A 25,832-nucleotide genomic window follows, 5' to 3' on the forward strand; every position below is an offset into this window, starting at 1 on the left:
CACTACTGTAAGCCAGTACTTACTTAAGTTGCACAAAAGCTTAAGAGATCAAGTCTCAAATACTTAAAATTGACCGTAGCAAGCCACAGGTGACATTCAATATCCTCGGGAAAGCAAAAATCCTAAATGGAACTTCTGCTAAATATTATTTTATTTATTTTCCTACTTGAGCTCCCAAATCTCTTCTGGCCCCAGATTCACATGAGGAGGTACTACTTGAAGAAGCTCTGACAGCTGGGAGTCACTGGCCCACTCCAAAACTGCAAGGCCAATGAGCATGTCTAGAGAACCTGCCTGTTCTCTGGAAAGATATTTTATAAGCCAAAGACAAGGATACTTTCAAACTGGGAGAGGAATTTGAGATTCCACAGCCATTGTTCCTGCTGTTGATTACTGGAGGCATTTACATCTTTTTAAAGTATGGTGATTTGAAAAATAAAATTACTATGATACATTTAAAACAAATGGATGAATAAATAATTCATTAGTATATGGATGTTGTAAATGCATACTTGCACTTAAAGTAGATTAACTAATATCTGAAATAAATCATTATAAAAATGCAAATGAGTTTTTCAGTGCAATAATATTTTATTCACGTTGTTTGATATTTATAGCTGTGTTCTGTATAGAGCAATAAATACCTTTATGAAAACAAAGGAATCTAGATTAATTCCATGCTGTTTAAGTGGGCTTTAGGTTTTCTTCTAGATATATAAGCAATTTTTAAAAAGCACTTCTCTCTGGAAACAGGGAAAAAAGCAAACTTGACAGGTGAAGATTAATATCCTAATTTTCAGTTTTTCACATGAACCTTGTTGTTTTTGTAATGCCTATATGTAGCCTGCTAGATGTAAAACTAAACAAGTTCCTGAAATTGACCATAGGGCATAAGTTTTACAATATTGGATATGTGTTATTTTTGAACAGATAAAAAGCACCCCCAAAAAAACCAAAATAAAAACCCCATGAAGACAAAGGCCTTCTATTCTGAAGATGACTTTTCCCCCCCACCTCCCAATTCCACTAGTTTAAATGAAAATGCAATTTTTAAACAGGCTTACATTTTTCATAACACATGGCTCAATTCTCAGGCCATAAAAACAACAACAAAAAAAATTTCTTTTAATAGATATTAAAATAAAGATATGAGTTACGTTTATTGATCTCAGATATTTCAATTCACCCACAGAAATGGACAGCTGTTTTGCATTCCCTTCTCTCTTTTCTAGGACTTCACTAGCTGAACCTTCTCCTTCTTCCCAGTTCAGAGAAAGGGAAAAGTGCCCTTTCAGGAAAATGATCTTGAGGAAGGATATGTGTGCAATCAAGTCAATGTGAATGTTCAGAAAAAGCTGTAACATAAATCTCTCATCACTTTAGCAAGGATTCTTTAGTTATCAGGCTCTCTGATACTGCTACATACTGATTTCTGTTTAGATCTGCAACTGTTTCCCCCAGTTTCCCTATGAGCATCATCAACTTCCTTCCACAAAATTTAGGCTGACCTTGTAGCAAGCTAGACATGAGGAAGTCTGTTCAGGTACACCTAGAAATTCAAACTCCTGTCTTTCATCATTACCAACAATTAATTCCTTGCAGGATAATTTCTCTAGTGTAATAAAACCCCCAAACCTGTTGAAACCTCATTATATAATGATAGTAAGGATTTTCGGTGGCATTCAAGATGCATACCTTCTGGCAACACAGATTTAATGCATATGAAATTTCTATTTCTCTTCCATTTTTTTTCCATGGTGCCCCCAGCATATTCAGTTAATTCTTGGCAATATAAATTAAGTTTTTCCACCTACTATATTTCCAGTGTTGTTTAGTCATGTTTGACTGATAACCTACATTGCAGACCAAATTTCTGGCAATAGTAAATCTCAAATGAGGTTTCCTTTATACTGAAAAATGCCGTATACTATAAGTGTTGACATAAATTATAACATTATTTCATGCCTATAAAAGCTTGTATTGTTTTTTGTTGGTGGTTTGTTTTTTGAATATATACTCAAATAGCTGGGAATATACACAATGAATCTGTTAGACTGCATGACTGTCCACAAAGCATCACAATAATTCTTGTCCCTTTGAGATTACAGTCCAATAGATACTTTCATTTATCAACAGATACAAGACTTTAGAAGAAGTAATCAGGGTAAGAAAAATTATCTTACCCTGAATCAATTCTTGTCATCTGAGTTCCAAAGTGAGGAGTCCATGGAAATTGAATAGGGGAAGAAAACCAATGACTCAGAAATGGAAGACCCTACCTTTACCCAGGAGAGCAGATTTAGCCCAAGTCCTTTCTCAAAAGGACAGAAAAGTAAGAGGATTTTTGTTATAATGAAGAGACAAAGATACTGGATACACATTTTAGCCTTTCTGCCCTACTGCACTACCTACAGTTTGTGCTCTTTGCTCAAGAACTAGACCTTGAATGGACTTCTTGAAAATAAAACATCTGCCATCTCCAGTCATATTCATAACATAGAGGAGGTTTCAGTATCTGGAGTGAATACCTTTGCCTTAGAAAAAATAATACAGAAAAGCTTTTCTCATGAATGATGTTCCACTTTGAGAAGTGGCAGAAGTACAAAAACTCATTGACATTTGCCTCTGCTCTGTATTGAGAACATTTGGGTTCTGCTGTTGGTGGTAGAAAAATGGCATCTTTAGGGCTGAGGGAAAATCCAGAATCTCTGTCAAAGCCTTAGTAAGACAGCAACTAGCATCCAAAAGGTGAAGATGTTAACAGGACCAATGGCACTGTGTGAAAAAGATATGCCTCCAACTCACAAGTATGAAATGTATACATTACAATCTAGTATGGAAAACTACTATTAAACTGCAAAATGAAACAAAAAGCTCCTTACCAATACCTCTTGATGGAAATAAAAATTTATTGTATTACTGAAATTATCTAGTCACCCTTTCTTAATATGCTATCAGAGAATTTTATTTCCTAATTCTCATATTCAATCTTAATATGCCTAATAAGAGTACCTTTCACATAAAAAGATACACTTGGACAAAAGGTATCTTTCCCAAAACCATCTGATACTGATCTAAAGGTCTAGAAGTGCTAAGTTACCCACATACTTCAGCATTCTAATAGTGGTCTACCCTCACTATTGAGAAATTGTGCCACATTCCCAGTCTGAAGTTCCCTCAACTTCCAGATGTCATCTTTCTTTTTCCTGATGATATAAAGCTTGTTCCCAAGTATCATCTCTTTGTGCAGCTACATAGAGGCTTAAGTTAAAAGACAATTTCCAAAATCATTCCAGTATCAAAGTACTGTTTCACAAAGTTACCTGTGAAAGATCTTTTAGTCAGTATTACTTATAAAGAATCATGACATCCCACAGACCACACAAGCATCACTGTTTCTTGCACTCCCAATATCCTTTTATCTTTCAGCTGCAAATAAGCTTGTGAAGAACAATATCCAAGGAGTCGATGTGGGTATACTTCCTTCACAATATGGTTTGACCTCAAGGACAGTTCTACACTGCAAAAAGAAACACGGTGGCACTAAACACATTTTCATACACTTCCCAGCTAGGAATCTGCAAAATATCTTTGTCTATTTATTTGCTTTTAGCAAGATGCACAATCAAAACTATTTCAGCATTTCTCAGAAATCAGAACATCTGTTATGTATCAAGAGACATGTCCTAAAAACCTACATAATGCTAGATTTTATTTTTCTGCTAAGCAACAAAGCATTCTATATTTATGTGCATCAACATCAGGATCTCAGGGACTTTACGTATAGGTAAGTTGAACAGTTATCTGTTAAATATTGACAGTAATCAACTCCCATACTTCCAATCCAAGCATACAAGATTTGTGAAAGTTTCCCCCCACCATTTTACAACACTAATTCTAGCACAATTCAGTAGTCACCATTCCTGGTTACAGACATACAGTCTGTACTTCAAGACCATTGTTTCTCACTAAGAAACTGGAAGATGAAAGAACTCCTTGAAAGATTTGTCATTGAAATCTCAGAATTCTCAAGACTCCCTGATAGATGTTTTCTTTCTGCCAAATCTTCCTTGTCTCTTATAAAACTTGTATCATCTTATGTATGACTTCTCTGTATAAGTAATTAGAGAGAAATTATGTAAGAGAAAAGGCAAATGTATTGTAACTCCACTGCAAAAATAACAAAACTTGCAGTGGAAACAAGCCTAACCAATGACTGAGGATAAGGCAGTAACACGTACTAGCCATCCGTACCCTTCCCAAATCTATAGGGTGTTTGAATCATTAAGGAAGAGTTTTATTGTGCAGATATGTGAAGGTTGACTCTAGCTGTCACATCTGCACAGACATCTTGCAAGTGATACCTTCCAAGCTTTGATAACCTCTTTTAATTAAAGTTTCCCTTCAAGCCTCTAAACATATCAAACATCACTGAATGAAGTTGTGGTAAAGGTCTCAGAGGATTCTGCTGGAAGACAGACACATTACAATCAAAATGCTCCAGTCATATGGAGCAAAAATAAGGGTTCCTAATTTATGGATATCCTACTCCATATTTCCTGCTTATGTTATAAGAACTTGTTTGTTGATTTTTTTCTTTTAAGCAAAAAAAGGAAAGAGAATAATTATCTAGATATTCTTCAAACTACATACATGATGAAGGGCACATGGAAAAAGATCAATTATCAAACAACATCATACGAGCACAGAAAAAAATGTCCAAAATATATTAGCTGTATAATTTTGACATACAGAAGATATTTCTCTGGTTGGAGTTTGTTATTTTCAACGTTATTATTTCTGAAAATCTTTTCTCTGAATTTTTCTCCCCCAAATTATTTCTTGCCTTAGATTTTTGTTTTCTCCCATAAGTTTAACTAAAAAACAAAGCCAAAAAAAGCAAAACTAATATTTTGAAATCTTTTTTTTTCTCACTTCAAGGAAAGATGAATATGTGGTTTATTCATACTTGCATTTAGTGGACATTTGTAGTAGTTACCTCAATTAACTTGTTTTCTGCCTTTAATTTCCACAAATAGATGGCATTATGGGTGAACAGATTTGCCTTGCATGAAAACAAAATTAATCTATACAATATTCATTTTTATTTCTCAGCTGGGGGCTTGGTTTCAACAGACAGCCAGCTTGTAGCATTTCACGAACTTTAAGACCCAGTAGGTCTTTCAACACTACCAACAGTTTGCCTTGTTCTCACATTCGTTGGTCTGTGCAGTTAAAAATGTTCCTGACTTATCCTGCAAACCTAAGACAACATTTGCGATAGGAATATATATTACAAGAAGTGGAATGCAGCTGAGCCCTTTAAGCCCATTAATCAAAGTGACAACACATTCATAACAACAACACAGCATCACTATTACTAGCTGAGAACTCAATAATGATGCATTGGATGTCCCATAACCCAGAAAAATCAAAATATTTCATAGATGTGTAAAAACTCAACTTTACAGAGAGAAGCTCTTGCAATTCAGATCAAAGAACAACAGCCTGGCAGAGGTCGTGGTTGCTTGCACCAAAATGTTGCTTGCCCTAAGACTGCCATGGAAAGGGACCTGGGGGTCCTGGTCGATGGCAAGTTGAATATGAGTCAGCAGTGCCCTGGCAGCCAGGAGGGCCAACCGTGTCCGGGGGGGCATCAGGCAAAGCATCACCAGCCGGTCGAGGGAGGGGATTGTTTTGCTCTGATCTGCACAGGGGTGGCCTCACGTAGAATAGTGTGTGCAGTTTGGGGCATCACAGTATAAGAAAGATATTAAGCTCTTAGAGACTGTCCAAAGGAGGGCAATGAAGATGATGAAGGGCCTTGAGGGGAAGCTGTATGAGGAGCAGCTGAGGTCACTTGGTCTGTTCAGCCTGGAGAAGGGGAGATTGAGGGGAGACATCATTGCAGTTACAACTTCCTCATGAGGGGAAGAAGAGGGGAGGCATTGAATCTCTTCTCTATCGTGACCAGTGACAGAATCTGAGGGAATGGCTTGAAGTTGTGTCAGGGGAGGTTTAGGGTGGGTATTAGAAGAAACTTCTTGCCTCAGTGGGTGGTTGGGTATTGGAACAGGCTCCCCAAGGAAGTGGTCACAGCACCAAGCCCGACAGAGTTCAAGAAGCGTTTGGATGATACTCTCAGTCATATGATGTGACTCTTGGGGATAGTCCTGTGTGGGGCCAGGAGTTGGACTCAATGATCCTTGTGGGTCCTTTCCAACTCAGCATAGTCTGTGATTCTGTGATCACCAATTAGGCAGCAGGACCCAGCTCAGAGTCTCTGAGCATCTCACATTCAAGCTGCAGTTGCAACCACCCCCTATACAACAGAAGCTATTCTCTGCCTGTTTCTTACCAATGCAAAAATGTGGAAGGAAAGAATACTATAAAAAAAGGGAGGGAGGTGGGAAGCGAATGGGATTAAAGCTATAGCTGTTCCCTCTAACTGAAGCATTTGCCTCCTGTCCATCTCTATAACAGAAACTGTTAAAACAGAACTGACTCAGAACTTTCACAGGGGAGAGAATAATAACTTAAAAACAAACAAAAAACCCCCCACCAACAAAGTTAATTTGAAAGCCTGATTACTTGGAGATGAAGACAGGTATTAAAAGGAAACAAACCAAATATTTTCATTTTGAAGTTTTCATATTTCTCCCGAAAGAGGAATTTTTTTCCCTCAGTGGGTATCCAATAGGGGCTGGCTGGTTTGTTGTGGGAGCTGGCTGCGCTCCTCTTACCACCTTCCCTCCAGCTCAGGCTTGAGCTCTGGTCCTACATCCTCCTTCCCTTCCATTTTTGCCTCAGCCTCCTTTATTCCCACACCTCCAGGAAGGAGACCTTTGCAGAGGCATCAGAAGGAGCTGCAGGACTTCCCAAAATTGCCAGGCAACCAGGATGGGGGGAACTCTGAACATTAGACTCTCCACAGGACAGCCTGTGTGGCACCAGAACCTGTTACAAGAACTAGCGACAGCAGCTTAAGTACCATCCCTTGTATAAGTTCTTCAATAAAAGGTCCAATCATCTCTAAAATAAAATGCTCTCTGCTTAGAAAACACTTCAAAAAGAGAGAAGAGGCAGCAGAGAAAACTGCCTCTATTTGCCCTTGTTTTATCTCTTTAGAATTTCCTCTCTTTCCCCTGCTCAACCTCCAGCTTGAAGAGTCATACAGATATAAACATCACATAGGGCATTTATATTGTCCAGTTACACATCGGGTGGTATCTTCAGATACCACACATACACATTTTTTAAATGGCAAAATATCTCATCTGCCTGTTGATAATTGTGCTGCAGATATTTCACCTCCATAAATATTTTGCAAACTCTGTAAATAGTCTAAACAAAGTATTAGGACAGGAGAAATATTTCTGAGAGTTTAATGCTTATTGCTAGGGTGGAGGGTGTCAAAATACTGCACTGCTTCTTTTATTTCAGCATTCTAGTGCACTACCTAAATCTAAACTGGAACAAAAAAATATCATAAAGGAAGTTTATGGTCAAAAATAGCCAAGGAATAATATCCTAGGCAGTACTATCTGGCCTGTAAAAATTGTTTCCTGGGCAGTATTATCTTTGCAGAATCATTCTCATGTGTTCTCTCTCATTACTTAGTTTTTGTGACTACTAATACGCACAGACTAGAGCTGACTGCCAGCAGAATCTCACGAGTGCATACAGATATTTCTGGATGTTCTAGATACACCTAAGAAACAAATTCAGCCAAATCCATAAACTGGCAAATAATTCTTAGAGGGAACTTTACCGGGATAAACCTTGCTCTCATTTTTCTGATGTTAGTTGGAGCAACTTCCCATAATGGTGTTGCTCCGAAAAGAGCTGGTACAAGAGAGCAGGAATTTGGTTGATTTAGCTATACATGAGCAACAAATGGGATCTTGTTCTTGCCACTGAAAGTGTGAATGTGCACGTGTTTCTACTGGATATGTGAGATTTCCCCCAAGAGTTTTCACAATCAGTTGGCTAAGCCATGCCATGCTGGGTAGCACAGCTGCGGCTGTCCGGTGCTGCCTGACAATGCCTTGCACCACCCAGAGGATGCCGCTCTTATCTCTCCCACTAGGTAATTTCATCCACTTACTTTAATAGGGGGAAAGTAGCTTTACCAATGAATTTTATAGCCTGATTTACAATGCTGCCCTGGGAGAAAAAAACAAAAATTTGCACAAACTGTTAGAAGAGCCTTAATTGCAATACATTACAATAAGCTTATTAAATAGAAGACTTTGATTGAAGGTGATTGCACAGCTTCTGTTGTCTAGGTAATTAACAACAGTGCGTGGAGGAACTTGCTTGCAATACATTTTAAGATTTTAAATACTCACAAAGTATTCCCCCTCTTCTTACCTTCCCAGACCTAATCAGTTGTTATTGCTGTTCTTTATTACTTATTAAGCACCTTCCCCGTCCTTGGTGCCTGCAGGATCCTTCCTAGCAGAGTGAAACCAGTATTTGAATTCTAAGGAGTGTAAAGGGGATTCTTTATTCAAGCTATGGGAGACAAAGAGCCTCTCATCTCCCTGCTCCTTCAGCAAGGCTCTTTCTGCTTCATATCACCAGGCAGGGCCTCCACCAACCACGATCTGACCTTCACGGTCCTGAAGGGAATGGAGGAGCACGTTGTGCTGTCTGTCCACATTGTGTTGTCTGCCCATCAGCAACAGGATACCAAATGCAGACATGGCTCCCCTCTGGCCCTGTCAGGTGACAGCTGCAATGCCCTTTCCTAGTGAGCATGTCCTGGTGGATGCAGCCTAGCCTGGACAGCTGAATATGGAGTTTAGCAGACAGCTACCCCCGGAGCGATGGTCACCTCTCATGCATTACATTCATACATATTCAGATTTTCTCTTTTCCATTTTGTCACTAATGTGGGCGATGTAAGACTTTTAAATGGTAAACTCAATTAAAAAAAAATCTCTTATTTTAATTCACAGAATCACAGAATCAACTACGCTGGAAAAGACCTCTGAGACCATTGGAGTCCAACCTATGACCGCCACGTCAAGTAGACCATGGCACTAACTGCCATGTCCAGTCTTTTCTTAAACCCCTTCAGGGATGGTGATTCTACCACCTCCCTGGGTGTCCCATTCCAATGTTTAATCACTTTTCAGAGTTCCTCAGGATAATGGAAAGGGAAATAACTCTTTATTACATCTTCATAAGAAGATTAAGCAACCTGCTTTGTCACAACTTAGAAACAATATATCCATGCTGTTCCACTTTCTGGTCATATGTTGACAAAGACACACAAATTGGGGGGGGGCGGGGGGAAAGAGGCAGAAGGGATAAACCGTACTTTTATTTTTAACAGAGCACCGTCTTCAGGACCCTTCAAAGACTATTTCTTTGTCCCCATCATCTTCTGGTCCCCTTGACAATGCCTGGCCCTCTTCCCACCTCATGTTACACATGCTTCACCTTGGTCTAAAGAAAAGTCTTCAATTTACCCTCTAACCTGTGCTCTGCTGTTGTGCAGCAGAGCTTGCAATCTTCCTCTTCCTTCTTCTTCCCCCACAACCTCTTCCTGTGAAAAAAGCTGTTGTCAAACTGATGCTGTTTATAAGGGCTACCAGTTGTGCCTTTTATCTTTGCTTTTCAGCCAGAGGAGACAGCAGGTAGCGTTTCTGAGTGGTCATTGGAGAAGATGCTGAAACCCTCATCTATTTCCTGTCTGCCAAATTGCATCTCTGAGACTGTTTCCAGCCCTGGGCATAATACAAAAGACATATTTCTTGTAGGTCTGGAGCTACACTAGGCTGGTTAATAAGAATATTACTCAGCACATTTACCACATGCCATATAAAAATAGCTGCATCAAACACCTGACTTGTGTGACTGCTACCCTGAGATGTATTTCTTGAAAATGGCTTTTCAATAGTATTTTATCAATGCCTACTTTTCTAAAAGAAATTGTAAGTCTCTCATGTGCCTCTCTGAGTGTAGGCACTATCTAAATCTAGCTATTTGTGTGTGATCTCGAGATCCTCCTGACTGCCCTTGAGCAAACAATCCCACCCAAAAGCATGGCCTGAAATTCCAGAGAACCTGCAAGGTTATTCATAAAAGCTTCAGTATATTGGACATACTAGAATAAAGTTTGACTGTGTCCAACTGGAGTGTTTTTGAGTTGTGCCCTATTTCTACACATTGTCCTTTTATTCTCTTTTTTTCCTGTAGTTTGACATATTATGCAGCTTCTTTTTCTGGAAAGAAGTGACACCAACAAATAAGTATGACAACTGTCCCACTGTTCCTGCTGTCATATGCATTCTTGCTGTAGTTACCATACATTCCTCCCCCTTTGCCATGAAGCCTCCTTAAATTTCTCGTGCACCTTTCAGTGCAGTTCAATAAAAAAAAAAAAAATATCTCTGAACAGGTCATATGAAACAAGCTCTGCAATGCTCTGCTTCTCTAAATTGCCATAAGATGTTCACAGGTCTCAGTTATAACAGATATTTCTTCCAATTCATTTATGTCCAAAGACTAGTGCAGCCATATGGCTTCCATTACCTATACACTCAAAAAAAGAGTATATATACACATACTTGCCCTGCCTCCACATGCCCAGAGGATTTCAGTGACCCAGACACTTTAGCAGTCGTGGCTTCATGTGTAATACAGATTCTAGCGAGTCTTCCTCTCCTTTTTCAGAACTGGAACAAACTACAACGCTAGGGTGTATTTGCTTCTCTATTCATAAAACCCACAGTAGTACACAGCAATCTACTTTAAAAAAGGGAGGTCTGTTTTTAGGGTATTTTGTAAATTAGATTGTAAGCATCTTCATATTTAAAGACAATATACAAAGAACAGAGCAACAGCAGGTGAAACAAAACAACATAATTGGCCCAGTTACTAACCTGAATAACATTAATGCCAGCAATACATCAGAAAACATTCAAAAGCAGTTTGCTGTTGCTCAAGTGTCATTGTTCTATCGTGGCAAGGATCAATGTCTTCAAACGGCTTGACAGCCACACAGAAAAGATTAGCATGGAAGTTAGTTTCACTTGAAAGAAGACTAGAGAAGATTAATTTGCACCAGGGACTCCTATGGACCTCCACGTTTCAGAACAAGAGCTTAAACACTGAATAAAGAACAGAAAAGTATTCTCCTTCAACAGAGAATAGGGATTTCATCAAGTTAAACAAACTTACTTGACCTACAGGTAATGCTACCTGTCTGAGAGATAACAGATGCATCAATTAAACATGTTGCAACACTATTTTAATATGGCAACAGTGATGCCAGTACCCAAACTACCTTAGTAATTTCCATAGTCCTTCATTATGATCTCTCTTTCTGATTAGCAAGAAGTGTTCAATGAATCTAGCTGGAGTCACAGAAACAAAGTTACACAGCTAGAATACAATTGGCCTGCTTGGAACCTATTATTGACATTTTATAGGGAATGCCTTTACATAAGGGTTTTTGTTGTTTTTTGTGGGGGGGTTTTTTAAGCAAAAATAAATTATGAAAAATTTTACAAGTTTAGGGTGCCCATTCCCAAGTAAAAAAAAAAAAAAAAACCAAACAAAACCCAAAAGACCCCAAACCCAACAAAAACAACAACAAAAAACAAACAAAAACCCCAAACCAACCAAAAAACAAAACCCCCAAAACACAAACCCAAACAAACCACAACCCCAAAACCTTTGAAGAACAAGTATGCATTCAGGTAAAAAAAAAAAAAAGAGGAAATAAAAGGGCAAAAATCAAGCCATACTGCTTTATTTAACTGGGTCCAACCTAGGAGAAAATTTCAGAATGTTATTTCAACTTTTTATCCCTGCTTCAGGTGAGGAATTTAGTTAAGTGACGAGTAGATGTATAAAAATCTGCAAAGCCGAACTATGTCAATATTTTCTGCCTGTAATCAGCAGCATTTCACAAAAGAAACCATCCTTCTTTCTCTGTATGTCACTAGATTGATGACAGTCTCAGGCATTGAGTTTCATGGCTCTAAAATCTGCTCTCAGTAAGAATATAAGAACACTAGTAATTCTCACACAGCAGAAAGTCAGTAGAGAAAGGATCCAGTTCTCCACAGTCAGCCACTCAATTTCCCACCAACTTTCAGACCTCACTGCATCAGTCCTTCCAGCTACTGGGCCACTTAGAGAAACTTAACAACCATCCCTACTTGACCATGGAAGAGAGTTACAGGTTATTTTCAAATTCCAGAGAAAGAAAGTCCTAGTTGTCTTTCCAACACAGAATACTGAATAATAACAAAGTCCTCAAACATCTAACCCTTAATTTTAGCATGCTGTAAACTCCCTCAGGACCCTTTCCCTGTTTCCTTCTGGACTTGACAGCTCTAAATAGTCTCCACATAACACAGTATATGAACACAAAGTGTGCATAATGTCTAAAGCAATGAGTTTTGCTATAACCAAGTCTTGTGCTGTAGCAAGACTGTGTGTTTATAATGACCTCAATTCCTCACAGCATCTCTGGGCAATGACTCTGTTGTGGGAAAGGACAGTAGAAGTTGTTGGTTTTTATCTTAACTTTAATTTAAAGTTTGTCACCAAATAAATGTTTTATGGCTCCTTGTAGGCTGCCCACAGGCAATAGATACTGTGGGTTTCACAGCACTGAAGAATTGCCTGCAATGTCATAGGATGGGTGGGGATTGGTATGAATGTGGTGATGAAAGGGACTGCCATGACTATCAGTGTAAACAAGCAAAAGAAATAAAGAAATCCATGGGGTTTACAGGTTTTAATTTGTAGCACATGTGTGGAACTAGTTTAGTTGAGAACACAGAGAGTAGCTGATTTGTCCATGAAAGACAAGTGAGACCTACAGAGGAGTACCATGGGTATGGTTGGTCCAGCTTTGAGGAGAAAAAGTACTGGTCCCACTATTCCCTGCGCTATTTTTGACGCTGACAGGTGCACATCACACAGTATAGTAAGTATGATACATTGGCATGCCCTGCTAAAAGAACAAGGAGGAAGCCAAGTATTTCCTTTTCTACCATGGTACAAGCAGTGACCAAGATATTCTGGTAGTGAGAAACTGAACAAATCTAAAGTTTGCAAAATTAAACATTTAAAACATTTGAAATTGAGGAGTCCACTTCCATTACTATTACTCAGTGAATAAAATATGACTGTTTTGGTAAGTAAAAAATTTCTCTTAGTAATTCTGCAAAACATTTTACAAAAATTCCAAATATACAATGAAACTGGTACCCATAGTGCACCATTTATAGGCAGACAACTATATTACTGTTGTTTGGCCATGCTTCTTACTTGCCATAAACTCACTTTCTAGGGGGCAATAGTTTGAAAGAACCCAAAAATATACATGATACAAATATTAAAATAAATTGTCCGATAGTCATCAGGTCAGAGAAAACACAAAATTTAAATGCAAAGAAGCAGTATCTAACACTTGTAAGTGAAGTAGACATTTCCTCCTTGATTTTCATCCGTGCTTTAATTTGGGGAATAACTTTCTTTAAAAAGTTAGGAAGGAAAAAAAAGAACTCCCCCCACCTCCCGAGAGACTATTTTGAAGTAGGGGGTACATATTCCTGCACTTTAGGAAATTAAGGTATTAATTTTGGAATACATACTTTCATATTCCTTGGGTTAATTATTTACACTAGAATAGTTTGACAAGTTTTATTCTTTAATGGAAGGATCGACACAACCAAAAATTCCCACTAGAATGTATCAGAAATTTTAGTCTGTATTCAGAAAGGCTAGAAATCACAAATTAAAAAAAAGTAAAGAGAAATCTAGTCCTGTGAGTGGGCCAACAGGTCCCAGTTCCATCCCCTTTCCCAACTATGATGTTTCCCCTCTCACTGGCAGAAAGCACTACATCCATCTGTTGCTAAAAGCAAAAAAAATATTACCTTTCAGGGAAATCCCTGTTCCTTTATTTTAACATATGGCCACCATACTTCAGTTTCGGAAAAGGTACAGCAAGACGGTATATATAGTACTGTTTGGTAGTATTTTAGTCCTGCTCTAGCATGTTAAGTATTTAAGTAATGCAGATAGCATCCTCTTTTGTGTATGTTTTCACAGCAGAAAAACTCAGATTTTCCCAGATAAGTAGACAGAGAAAACAATAAGCACAAGAAAAATCCAGCACACTTCAGTATGTGCTCTGCAGTTTTTCTCCTCATGTATGCATGTATTGCAGATCAATACAACCATTTACCTGTTGTACAATTGATGTTGTCAATTAATATTACAGACTCACAGCTACGTGTTTTGGTTAACTGACTCCTTCCTTTTGTGTCTAACTCGACCCCCTTGGACAGCTCATAGCGACATTTTAAGCTGGGAGATCTAATTTTCATGTGAAGTGGCCCACATGGAGACCACTGATGAGTGTTGTTCCTCAGTGGTTAGCACTGGCACCCATTTTTGTCATCGACATGGAGAGTGGGATTGAGTACAACCTCAGCAAATTTTGCTAATGTCACCATGCTGTAAGTGCAGATGCACTGGAGGGAAGGGATGACAAAGAGACATGGTTATCCATATTCTCTTGCTTTGAAAAACCTTAACATTAATGCAATCATTCCATTAAAACAAAATCTTTTATTGGTGAAATATTGGTCAACCTTTGTACACCCTACTCTCTGTAAAATGCAGTCATTTTGTTTTGTTCTAATTCTTAAGAAATGTGTTTTTTCCCCCTCACTGGTGTACACAAACAGCAGATGGAAATTAAAAGTGGACACATTTAGATACAGGGTATATATCAGTGGCTCTTACAAGGACTTAATGATCAATTAATATTTTATGGCTTGGGACCATTTTACAGCATGATTCACTTTTTTAATAGCTTGCATTTGCAAACAGTACTTTAAATATTAAACCGTCTCATGCACATATTCTATTTCTTTGCCTGTTTCTATAGACCAAATATATTCTTTATCAGCTACAGACTGCAATTAAAGCCATACCTATAGATAATTAGGTAGTTGCCACATTCTTTAAATGAATCCTTATCTGGAAACTTCAGTAATTTTAGTTGTGCATACAAATGAACTGATTATACTCACTTTGGTCACACTGTGTTCTGCCTACAACAGAGTTGTGAAGCACGTGCTTACACTTTGGCTATGACGCAGTACATACTGTGCTTGTTTTTCCAATCTACATAATAAGTGACATGAGTTAGGTGTCACAAAACTGGACACATGATGAGTACCAAACTATTTGAAAATGAGTAAAAACTCTGCCATTTATGTGACATCTGTGCAGGATCAGACCTCAAATGACTTTGCAGCACTGGCTTCTGCTTAATCTTTTGTAACTGGAGGCAAGAAAACAAATCCCAAGGGTATGACAGCCATATATTCCCCATCTTATGGCCAAGAAAGAGACTCTTTTCTAAAAGCATGTATTCTTATTATTTTCCTATAGTCCAGGACACCATGAGTCTTATTCTCTTCTTCACACTGGAACCAGGGTAACTCCAGGGTTATAGCAGATGCAGTCAGAGGCAAGGACAGATTTGTGTCCCTCATATGAAAAACTCATCAGCAATATACAAACTGCTTAAATAAGAATCAAGAACAGAGTAATTGGTGGTACTGAGCATCCTGCCTGGGCTACTGAAAGGCTGTAACACTTCTATGTTTTTTCCACGACTGCTGAGGTGGCATGTCACAGCTGAAAAGCTTATGGTATTCCTTTCATTTCACTGAGAGGCATGCTATGCAATGCAGCAACCCTAACTGCAAAATACCATCACAGATCCCATACAATGATCAAGCATATACTGTTACTGGGCTACTTACAATTGCAGCAGCCATGAAAAGACTGAGAAACTGGGGGAGGGAAGAATATCCATATGTCTGTACTTTTTAGGTCACACATATGGTGGATTAGTTGTGTTTGGCATGCGAACTTTGAGCAGAAGCTTGCTTATTTCACACTTGCAGTTATGTTAAGCACACTTGTTTCTTATGCCTACTAAAGAATTGTTTAAAAATCCTCTTCCTGATTAGGCAGCCAAGTTGAGACATAGGAAACCAGAGAGCATATATAGAAATATTGGTATCAAGAGCATCAAGGTTAAATACAGGTCATACACAAGCTAAGTACGAAAATGGAGAACAACTGCACAGTCAGATCTCTCTTTAGAGCCACATAGAAAATCCTGAACTTGGCAGAAGTCAGTGATGATACTCCTATTAGCATCACTGATGCTTTAGACGTATTTGTACAAGACCTAAGCTGATGTACCCACAGCAACCAACAGGGATGCCCTACTGCTATTAGTAAATCCTGGCACAATTCCCTACAAAAGAGGGCACTTAGCCAACTCAATTACCTGGGGTAACAGAATAGGATAACTCCAAAACCAAAAAAAGCCGAAGCATTCCACCTCCACTGACAGTACGAAACACAGCCAGCATTAGGCATAAGACATGCTTAATACATTCACCTTTGGAATGATCCATTTTAGCCACCTGTAAAGAGCAGAGGAAGCCTCAGTCGCAACCAGGCAAAGGAAGATCTGATGCAGGCTGTGTTTCAAAGTGAGCAACACACCACTGCTGCTGGTGCAAGGCTTAAAGAATTCATAGCATAAGCAGAAAGCTGGCTAGTTGTGTTAGACTCTACCCCCCCTGTGCAACCCTCTTAATCCACAGGTTGTCTGCTTTTAATGAAGAAAAGCCCTGCTGGGTTTTTGCCGGCATCCCATGTGGGTAGCAGTTGCTGTATCCAGGTCCTTCCAGGGCAGAAGCAGGGAAGAGAAGGAGGCAAGGTGAGAAGAACGTCAAATCCTCAGCATAGGGATTGCCGTAAAGAGTCTCGTGGGCAAGAAATTAGACACAACCCAAACCTGAATGTGCTTTTATAGTGTGCCCTGTACTGCCGCCTAAACAAAAGGGGCCAAAATGTTTTCATGTTCCTGATCCTGAAGGGACCAATTATGAGGTCAAGGCAAATAATAGCTTTGCTTCTTTGCTCCCATGACATTAAAATTAGGATGGGAACACCTAACAGTTTCACCCATCTCACTTATCCTCAAAAGCAGATAGCCAGTTGGTAGGAAAGCAGTTGGAGAAATTATTTGCTTTAAAGGAAGGGAAAAAAATATCATGGGTAAAGTGTCAGGAAAATACTAGAAGAGAAAATGAAAAGCAAAAAAAAGTAGAAAAGGCAGAGAACAAAGATGCAGAAAACATCCTTTTGTATAATAGGACCATGCAGATACTGCAAGCACAACATAGTTTCTAGATGAAGTAAGGGTTAAATTTTAAAGGTTGTCAGATATATACACTTTGACATATAAAACCAAACTTTGGCAAAAGATTAAGTTTAATACTGATGAGTCACGGCTGTTACTACAATGTATGAAAGCTTCAGAAGACTTGCATCCTCCCCACAGAGAAAATTTTCAGATAAAACACTGACTGGCAGCAACCCTGTGTTCTCAAACAAACCCCACAGCCACCACCTCTTACCATCAAAACCACTTCACTGTCACTGAACATGTTTGTAGGAATCAGAGTGCAATGAAGAATTCCTTGCTCACAGAAGGACTTCCACCCTTTGAATGAACAATGAAGTACAAGACAGTACCACTGAATCCCAAGAATAGTATGCAAGCCTGATTTTGTCATGCTCTTCAGAAGTGGGATAGGAGATATGTTGAGACTTTTAAACAGTACTTATTCAGATCCAAACAGCTTCTCTAAAAAATATTATTAAAAATCTCAAACTCAAACAGAGAGGAAACACCCCATCACGCAGCAGCCCTGAGAAGCAGTATGCACCACCACTGCCTAGAAAAAAAGGCACATGGCTTCTTTAGCTACAAGAAAAAAAATAAATCAATTTTTAATCCAAGTCGACTTTTTTCTTCTAAGCCCCTCTTAAGCATATAATATCAAATATATCCATTAAATCTCAAATGTCTCCAAATATATTCAGAGAAAAAGGAGATCCACAGACAACCATAATATATTTGTACACTAATAAACAAATACATATGACTAGTTTTTTTTTTCTGTAACGCTACAAATTATGTATAAAGGAATCTTGTGGAGTCCACTCATACTCACTTTCAAGCTTAGGAAACATTTGTGAAGAGAGAGTCAAAAACTTATGCTTTAGTTATACTCTGCACAGTTATCTAGCTACTCTTGCTTACCTGCAAATCCTATGTCACAACTCCAAAAATTGAGAGATTATGAGATTAAATTTAAGGATTCAAATGCATAGATACAATCACTTAGAAAATTAATCAAAAGAGATATAGGCTAATGCAAAAGAAACGTAGGGTTCTCTTTTTATGGGTTAACAAAGGGGCCAATACATCGCCCTTCTGGCATGCCTGCCTGCCTCCCAGAGCTGAAGGATGGAGAGAACCCTGCCACCAAGGTGGGCAGGGAAAGGCGAGATCCCAGGAGTCTACTCACTCACTTTCACAAGCTGTTAAGTGCCACTCAGAAGTGAAGCGACAGACCCACAGAACTTTTTGTTCAGTGCTGCACCCTTGTTTCTTCCTGCAATATTACAGCAAGGTTACAGATCTGATAAACAGCACCATGGGACTAGACCTACACATAATGATTATCTATGATACGACAGGGAGATAAATGTAAGCCCTCGCTAAAAGAACAGAAATGTGTGAATGCAATGATGCTTCTCAGTTTAATTTACATCCAAGTATCACTGACTGTGACAAGAAAGAATGAGTTTTACAAGCTTCCGTATAATATACTAAAACCAGAGACATAGTCTCTCATAAGTCTTAAGTATGAATTTAACCGCAGTATTCAAAGCCTGATTTATTTACATGAACTCTAGATCAGATTATGCATGTTTTCAATTCCTTGAACTGAACAGAATTCTAAACATCATTAGGTATACTACTACTGTCTAGCATTTTTTTTTTCTGGTCAAGAAAATCCCTAAACCTCTTAAACAGGAAAAGTATGCACTATAAAGCAAAATAATCGAATAAAAAAATTTAGATATTTTCTTGTATGATGGAAGAGGTATATAGAACAAGTGTTGTGAGTACACCAGTTTAAAATTAGGTGATGTACCCATCTGAAAAGGTTGTTACCAGAAACCTTAAAAAGCAATAATATAATGTAACCTATTAATTTTGTCAATAAATGATGCTACTGGTAAAAGACAGCTAAAAAAAGACCATCAGGTTGGGTTACTAGGACTGAAATGACTTATAGAATAGTTTGGGTTGGAGGGAGACTTTAACTGTCATCTAGTCCAAACCCCCTGCAATGATCAGGGACATCTTTAACTAGATTAGGTTGCTAAGAGCCCCTTTGAACCTGACCATGAACATTTCCAGGTTTGTGGCATCTACTACTTCTGTGGGCCACGTGTTCCAGCATCTCACCACCCTCATTGCAAAAACTTTCTTTATTATACCTAATCCTTCAGCCCTTGTAAAAAGTCCCTCTCCAGATTCCTGTAAGCCCCCTTTAGGTAGTGGAAGGCTGCTTCAGGTCTCCCTGAAGCCTTCTCTTCTCCAGGTTAAACAACCCCAGATAGCTCAGCCCTAAAATATCAGGGATTTTTTCATGTAGGTGTCTCACAGTTGGTGCTGCAATAGTTTATATATTCGTAATAGTTTTTATCTTTGCTTTTCAAGGGAACATTTTTAATAAACAGAAACTGTGTTATTTACTTACAATTTCAGCAGCATAGAATACAGCTGAAATTCATCAACAATATATGGAGATAAAGGAGAACCAATGAGATTACTCTGATGAATTAATTTTAACCACAGTCTTAAAAAAAAAATCTCAATTCTATAGATGGAAAAAAATCTAGGAGCAGCTAGAAACAGGGATAGGACACTAAATCTAAGAAGCCACAAAGCTGGTCTAAATGATCATTTATAAATTCCTGTTACAGTGACTAGTTTTATCTAAGAGATAAATCTTACCTTCATCGCTGCTCCAATACATCTGTCTTTAGCAGATTACCGCAAAAACTAAGTAGTTTTGGCAACAATATTCCATACACTTTAGCATTTGACACTCACAAATCTCTCATATGTCAAAGGGAAACCATGTTTAGCTTTAAATAATTAATAGAATACTCAAAATAGTACTTCATATAAAATATTGAGTAGTTGTGCAGGGCAACCATAACAAGTGCTGTGCATTCTTACACACAACTCTACAGACAGAAGTCATGATCATCCTTTTCTTTTCAGGTTTGCAAATTAGAAACTCCAGTGAGCTCTACAGCTTTACAGTGATACAAAAATCAGGCAAGATTCTGATAACACATCTGGTATAAACAATCCCATGTAAATTAGTAATAGTTATTGTTTCTACATTTACAATGATTTCTCACTGAAGACATATGTTTTCTTCTGGGTTAAACTGTACATTGATAAGCATCTGAAACTCCAATCTAGCATCTGGTAAGCGAAATATAAGAACAAGCTCTTCAGTTATATGGGTTTGTATCTCATCAGTGAGGGACAGACATCAAGGCACTGAAATACAGCACTTGGAAGTTCACTTATGTCTGATGTTAAATAATGCGCTTTGGTTTCATACAATATGAAATCATCTATTTATAATATTATCTATTATATTTTTAATATGACCCCCCCCAGGTATCCCTAAAATAACAGTTGGAGATTCTAAATCTAACTCACATTATTTGTTATTATTTGCATTTCTGGATTGAGAAAAAACAAGGGCAAAAGGGAGACTTTCTTCAACCATTATTTTTTATTTGGTCAGCAAAAAGCAAAGTAGCCTTTATCTTGGGCAATTTAGACCATTTATTCCTCTTTATCTGGCACCAGAACTGCAGCAGTTGATAGGGCCAGTTTTCCCAAAGCTCTAGGGCTGCTTTGATGTATCCTGCCATGGATAAATCTAGCATGTACCAGAACAGGGTAGTTTCTTCCCATCTGCAAAAAATTCTATGAAACCAGCCTCTCCTTGTATATCCCAGCACCAAACGGACATGCTGCTGTGTCTTATAGGTGCTGACTGCTGCAAGGCCCTTCAGAGCTCCCCGAATGGAATCCACCCTCCAGCCATCTCTAATCTGTGTGACAGGAACAGTCTAGCACTAAGAAAGATGAGGAGCCACTAAGTACAAAATCATTTTGCACAAAACACCTCTCCCTAATCTGTTCTGAGCACTTGATCTGGTCCACATCCATTTCTGCTCATCCTTCCATATTTTTTCAGTGTCCTCTCAGCCTGTGGAATTTGAAGTGTATGTATGCTTCTTACATAGATGCAAAGTCTGTAACTTGATGTGCACTTATTCTGAATAATCAATATAAATTCAGCCAACTAAAAAACGTTCCTGAATATATCCTTCTAATTATGCATCAGACTGCAATTCCATGCTAGTCTGACACAACACTGACAGTATAATCCTCTCCATGACAGCACATGGTATAATCACAGATCCTGAAAATATTAAGTGCAGGCAATAGCTAAGCAGATGCTTAAAAGCATACTACACATCACAAGCATGTAAGTGATCCAGAAATAAAAGACTATACATTCCACCGGTGTGGAACTGCATATTACCAAAAGATTAAATATTTCATACAATCAATCACTACAAGAGTGTCTGAAATCATTCATCTGCTTTTCCTAACAAGGGTAAATATTTCTTCACCGTTCAGGAAAAGCAGCACTGTATGAATAATTGATTTTTAGATAATTGGTATGATGACCGAGTTCATGTAATTAAATTTCCCTTTGTCAGGACATGCCACTAGTAAATGATTCCTAAAAGGGAATGAGAAAAGACAACAGGATCAAAACTTAACTGGCATTATAACCTCATAAAATCAGTGAAATACAAAATTCTCCATCACTAGGCCAGAGAGACATATTGCTTATAAATCCCCTCTTCCCTCATCCAGTCCTGATCATATGTAGATATTATTGTCTGTTAGAATCTATGTAAAAATTATGTGAAACAAAGGTAAATAGAAATTTTGTCATCTAAATTCTATGCCAACTGGTCTCAGTGGCAAGACTTCCATGGACTTCAAAGGCAGCAGGATTTAGCAGAGGTTAAGCTTTCCAAATGGCATTCAAACAACATGGATGTTTGCTGTTTGATGTTCAAAGGCATGAGACATAGCTTATGCCGTACTTCTGCTAAAATCTTATCCTGGCTTATACAATGGTGGAAAGACCATTACTTCTAAAAGTGAGGGAGAGGTCACTAAGAGCCTCATGCAAGCTACCATCCACCTGCTCCAAAACTGTGGTGAAAGTCAGCTTACTAGGATAAAGAAATAAAAGAGTGAAAGGTGGCTGTAGTGGTCAGAGGATGTCTACGTTTGGCAGCAATGCAGGTGTCTGCAGCAGACGCTGGGGAGCAGGGATGAATTCCCTCCATCCCATGTTTCAGTTCACTTCAGTCAGGAAGTTTTACTGAGTATTTCACTCGCACTATAGAAAGAGATGTGCTCATGTTCACACCAATTTTATGCTTGGCCTTAGTTTATCATTAAAAGACTTGTTTTTCTTTTGTGGATTTAGAAGACTTGTCATATTCTACTAAAATCAACTATGAAGATCTACATATTATTAATGATAATTTAATGAAAAACCATATACTTGTATAGATCTATATCTATTCATAACCGAAATCTTGGGATATCACCCATCCTGTAGAAAGAAATCTCATGGCATTCCTAGAAAAGCCACAAATTTCAATCCAAAGACAAGAGATCCTCTATCAAAGAGGAAGGTTTTTATAGGCTTAAAAGTGGGTTAAAAACACTTAAGGAAAAAATATAGTGCTAAAGGACTCATTGAAAATTAGGCAAATAAGTTTACATCAAACCCAGCCAACTCACTACATATCATGGTCAGAATACTCAGGTGCTGGATTACACAGGGTGCAGGCACAGAGTCATTTGTGTTGGCTCCAGGCAGAGCCAGCTTGGACTAAGTACCCAAATAACCAGGCTCACATGGCAATTGTCCAGCTGGCTCAGGTGAGTATTAGCTCATTGACATCTCATCTCCATTTTACTGTATATTTTTATATTGTGATCTGCATATGCTTTTTATTATCTGTATTTGCTTTCCACAGCCACACAGTGTAATTGTCCTTCTCTACTCTGTCTCCTTCCACCACAGATAAACAGGAGTCTCTTGCATCAGTTGAGTGGCATTTGCAAAACAGTAGGGAATGGGGTTAAAGAAATCTCTGTAACATCTCCATGAAACAAGAATACTTAACCGAAATTGAGAACACCATTCAGTGAGCATTAATATGAACTTCAAGCAGTTCTTTGCTCCAATACTCAAATCAGCTTTGCTGTATCCTCTTTATAAGTCTATTCTCATATTCCCAATGCATGGAAGCCAGTGCAAAGATACTTCAGGCTTACAAAGAGTAGCCCAAACTGCTTCACAGTTACCATTCAGCATCTTGCCAAAAAGAAAAAACAAAGCAAAACCGAAAGGGTCCTTTTGTTCTGGATGCCTCTGCCTGAGAAATGACTTGGATTTACAAGACCCTGTGTTGTAGTCTCTCTGAGCATGAACAGTTTGGAAGCAAAATGCCCTAAAACTAGGAAAATTATTAAAGGCTCTTTGGCAAACTGACAAATTCTATGCAACCAGCCCTGACAGCAAAACATTTCACCAGCAATTTCACAATTAAACTTTGGAATTGAGGAGTAATGCAAGTTCTCATTCACAAAGATACTATTAGGAATTTTCCCTTTAACAGTACATTCCAAAATGTAAATTGAAGATGAACATTAACAGGTTTATCATACAATAATTTTCCTGTCCTTGTAGGTAAATTATGTCTTAGACAAGCTATCCAACTAGGTCTTTTTTTTTTAGGATGTAATGAAACTATTGTTACCCTAAAGTTCATGCCCTTGTGCTTAATGTAACACGGATCTAAGCCACTTTTTGCCTCAGAAGCTGTCACACACCTTATCTGGATCCAATCTGGAAAAAAACCCAAGGAACTTGTTACAGCAGCTTAAGACCTGTAACCCTGGCTGAACTCTGCACACAGGTGAAAGACTACAATGAGAGAGCTCTCACATTTCCCACACATTTCACCACCGTCCCTGCAAAGGAAGTCAAATGTAAGACTGTGTAGATAACGTCTCTTGGTTTGACCACTGAACAAAAGCAAACATGAACATACAAACCTCACAACAGTTTTGTTTGTATTCAGATCAAATGAAAATTTCCACTAAATCCAAAATTAAATATACAAGTTTGAGCACTTAAAAAGAAAGAAAGGATGCACACACATACAGAAGTAGAAAGCCCTAATCATTCCCTTTTAACCAATATCCTACTGCATAGAGTATTTCCTTAGTCCTACTAAATTAAACCAATTATATGCCAGGAGAAATCTCACTGCTTGCATATCAGTTTTTCTGGGGTGGTGTAAAACTTAAGTCAGAGTTGCTAATTTTGCCATTATACATGCACTGGAGCAGACGTGTGAATAAAAATCTTCAGTCTCTCAGACAACATAAACACTTGCTGTCTTGCTCGATAAGTACCTTTCTTTTGTGTGACAGAGCTGCAGAACTGGAAAGATAACCCCAGCTCAGAATATCCCATCCTTGCAGTAACAGTCTGTTCATAGAAGCAAATGAAACTGGAATATTTGCAAGAGTAGAGGTATTAGCAAATGGCCATGAAAATGGATGTTTTATATTTATATGTTATTCATATAAATATTATAATTATATTTATATTATATTTTACATTTAAAGTATTTATATAATAAATATATTATATTTATACTTCTAGATAAATAATATATTCTATGATTCTATATGGATACCGGGATTTCTGCAGAGGAACTAAAGAAACAACTGTCCTGGTTCCGGCCAGGACAGGGTTAATTTTTGCAGTAGCCAGGAGGGGCATGGCTAGGACATGGAGGTTATTCTATACCACCTCACGTCATTGCTGGGGGAGGGAGGGATTTTCTTTCAGGGAAAAGGGATCATTTTTGGGGTAGCGTGATGGAGGGAGCAATTGAGTATTGTCTATTGCCCTGGGGGGCTCCATGTGAGTTGTTCACTTCTTTCTTGTACCCTCTGTCATCAATACTATTGCTGTTACGCTTAGTTTTATTATCTCATTGCTGCTTCCAGCAAGTTGCTCTTATCTCAACCTATGATCCTCACCTTCCTTTTCTGCTTCAATTCTCCTCCATCCTGCCAAAGTGGGAGGAGAAGGGGGATGGGGGGAGCGAGTGGCAGCACGGTTTGGAGAGTCTCAGTAGGAGCACTAAGTGTCTTCTCTGTGGTGACCAGTGGCAGGACCCAAGGCAATGGCCTGAAGTTGTGTCAGGGGAGGTTTAGGTTGGATATCAGGAAACTGTTCTTCACCCAGAGGAAGAGGGTGTTTGGGCACTGGAACAGGATTGCCAAGGAAGTGGTCACAGCACCAAGCCTGACAGAGTACAAGAAGCATTTGGAGTTCAAGAAGCACGTGCTCTAAGGCATGTGGTATGACTCTTGGGGATGTCTTGTGCAGGGCTAAGAGTTGGACTTGATCCTTGTGGGTCCCTTCCAGCTCAGCATTTTCTGTGATTCTGTAAATTGGAGAGTACCACTCCTAAACCACAACGTGACTTAGATGCAAAACTGAGCAAACCAGTTTCCATCTGTCAGTGGTTAGGTCACGTGGTAAGGCACAGAAGGGAGTAGAGGTTAGTCTTTGCAGCTTTACAGAGACACAGCATTATTCCTATGTTCACTTCCTCTTCTGTCCTCAGAAAATGACTATTAGATATGTGGAAGTTTCACCACTCAACTCATCCTTCTTAAC

The 25,832-nt window shown here is 38.6% G+C and overlaps 1 protein-coding gene across 20 annotated transcripts in view; it reads right to left on the reverse strand.

Moving 5' to 3' along the window:
* Positions 1–25,832, reverse strand: part of LOC127482446 (poly(rC)-binding protein 3-like) — a 493,280-nt gene that overhangs the window by 338,635 nt on the left and 128,813 nt on the right. Inside the window, exon 1 of one of the 20 annotated variants that reach the window (XM_051812775.1) lies at positions 10,581–10,599. The exons of the other annotated variants lie outside the window; for them this stretch is intronic. The gene's annotated coding sequence lies outside the window, so the exon portion shown is untranslated. Of the gene's footprint in view, positions 1–10,580; positions 10,600–25,832 lie in introns of those variants that run through there. 20 annotated transcript variants of the gene reach the window in all.

Source organism: Manacus candei, unplaced genomic scaffold (assembly GCF_025592945.1).
Source record: "Manacus candei isolate 608988 ecotype Guabito, Panama unplaced genomic scaffold, ASM2559294v1 h1tg000088l, whole genome shotgun sequence".
In the NCBI taxonomy this organism is placed as follows: domain Eukaryota; kingdom Metazoa; phylum Chordata; class Aves; order Passeriformes; family Pipridae; genus Manacus; species Manacus candei.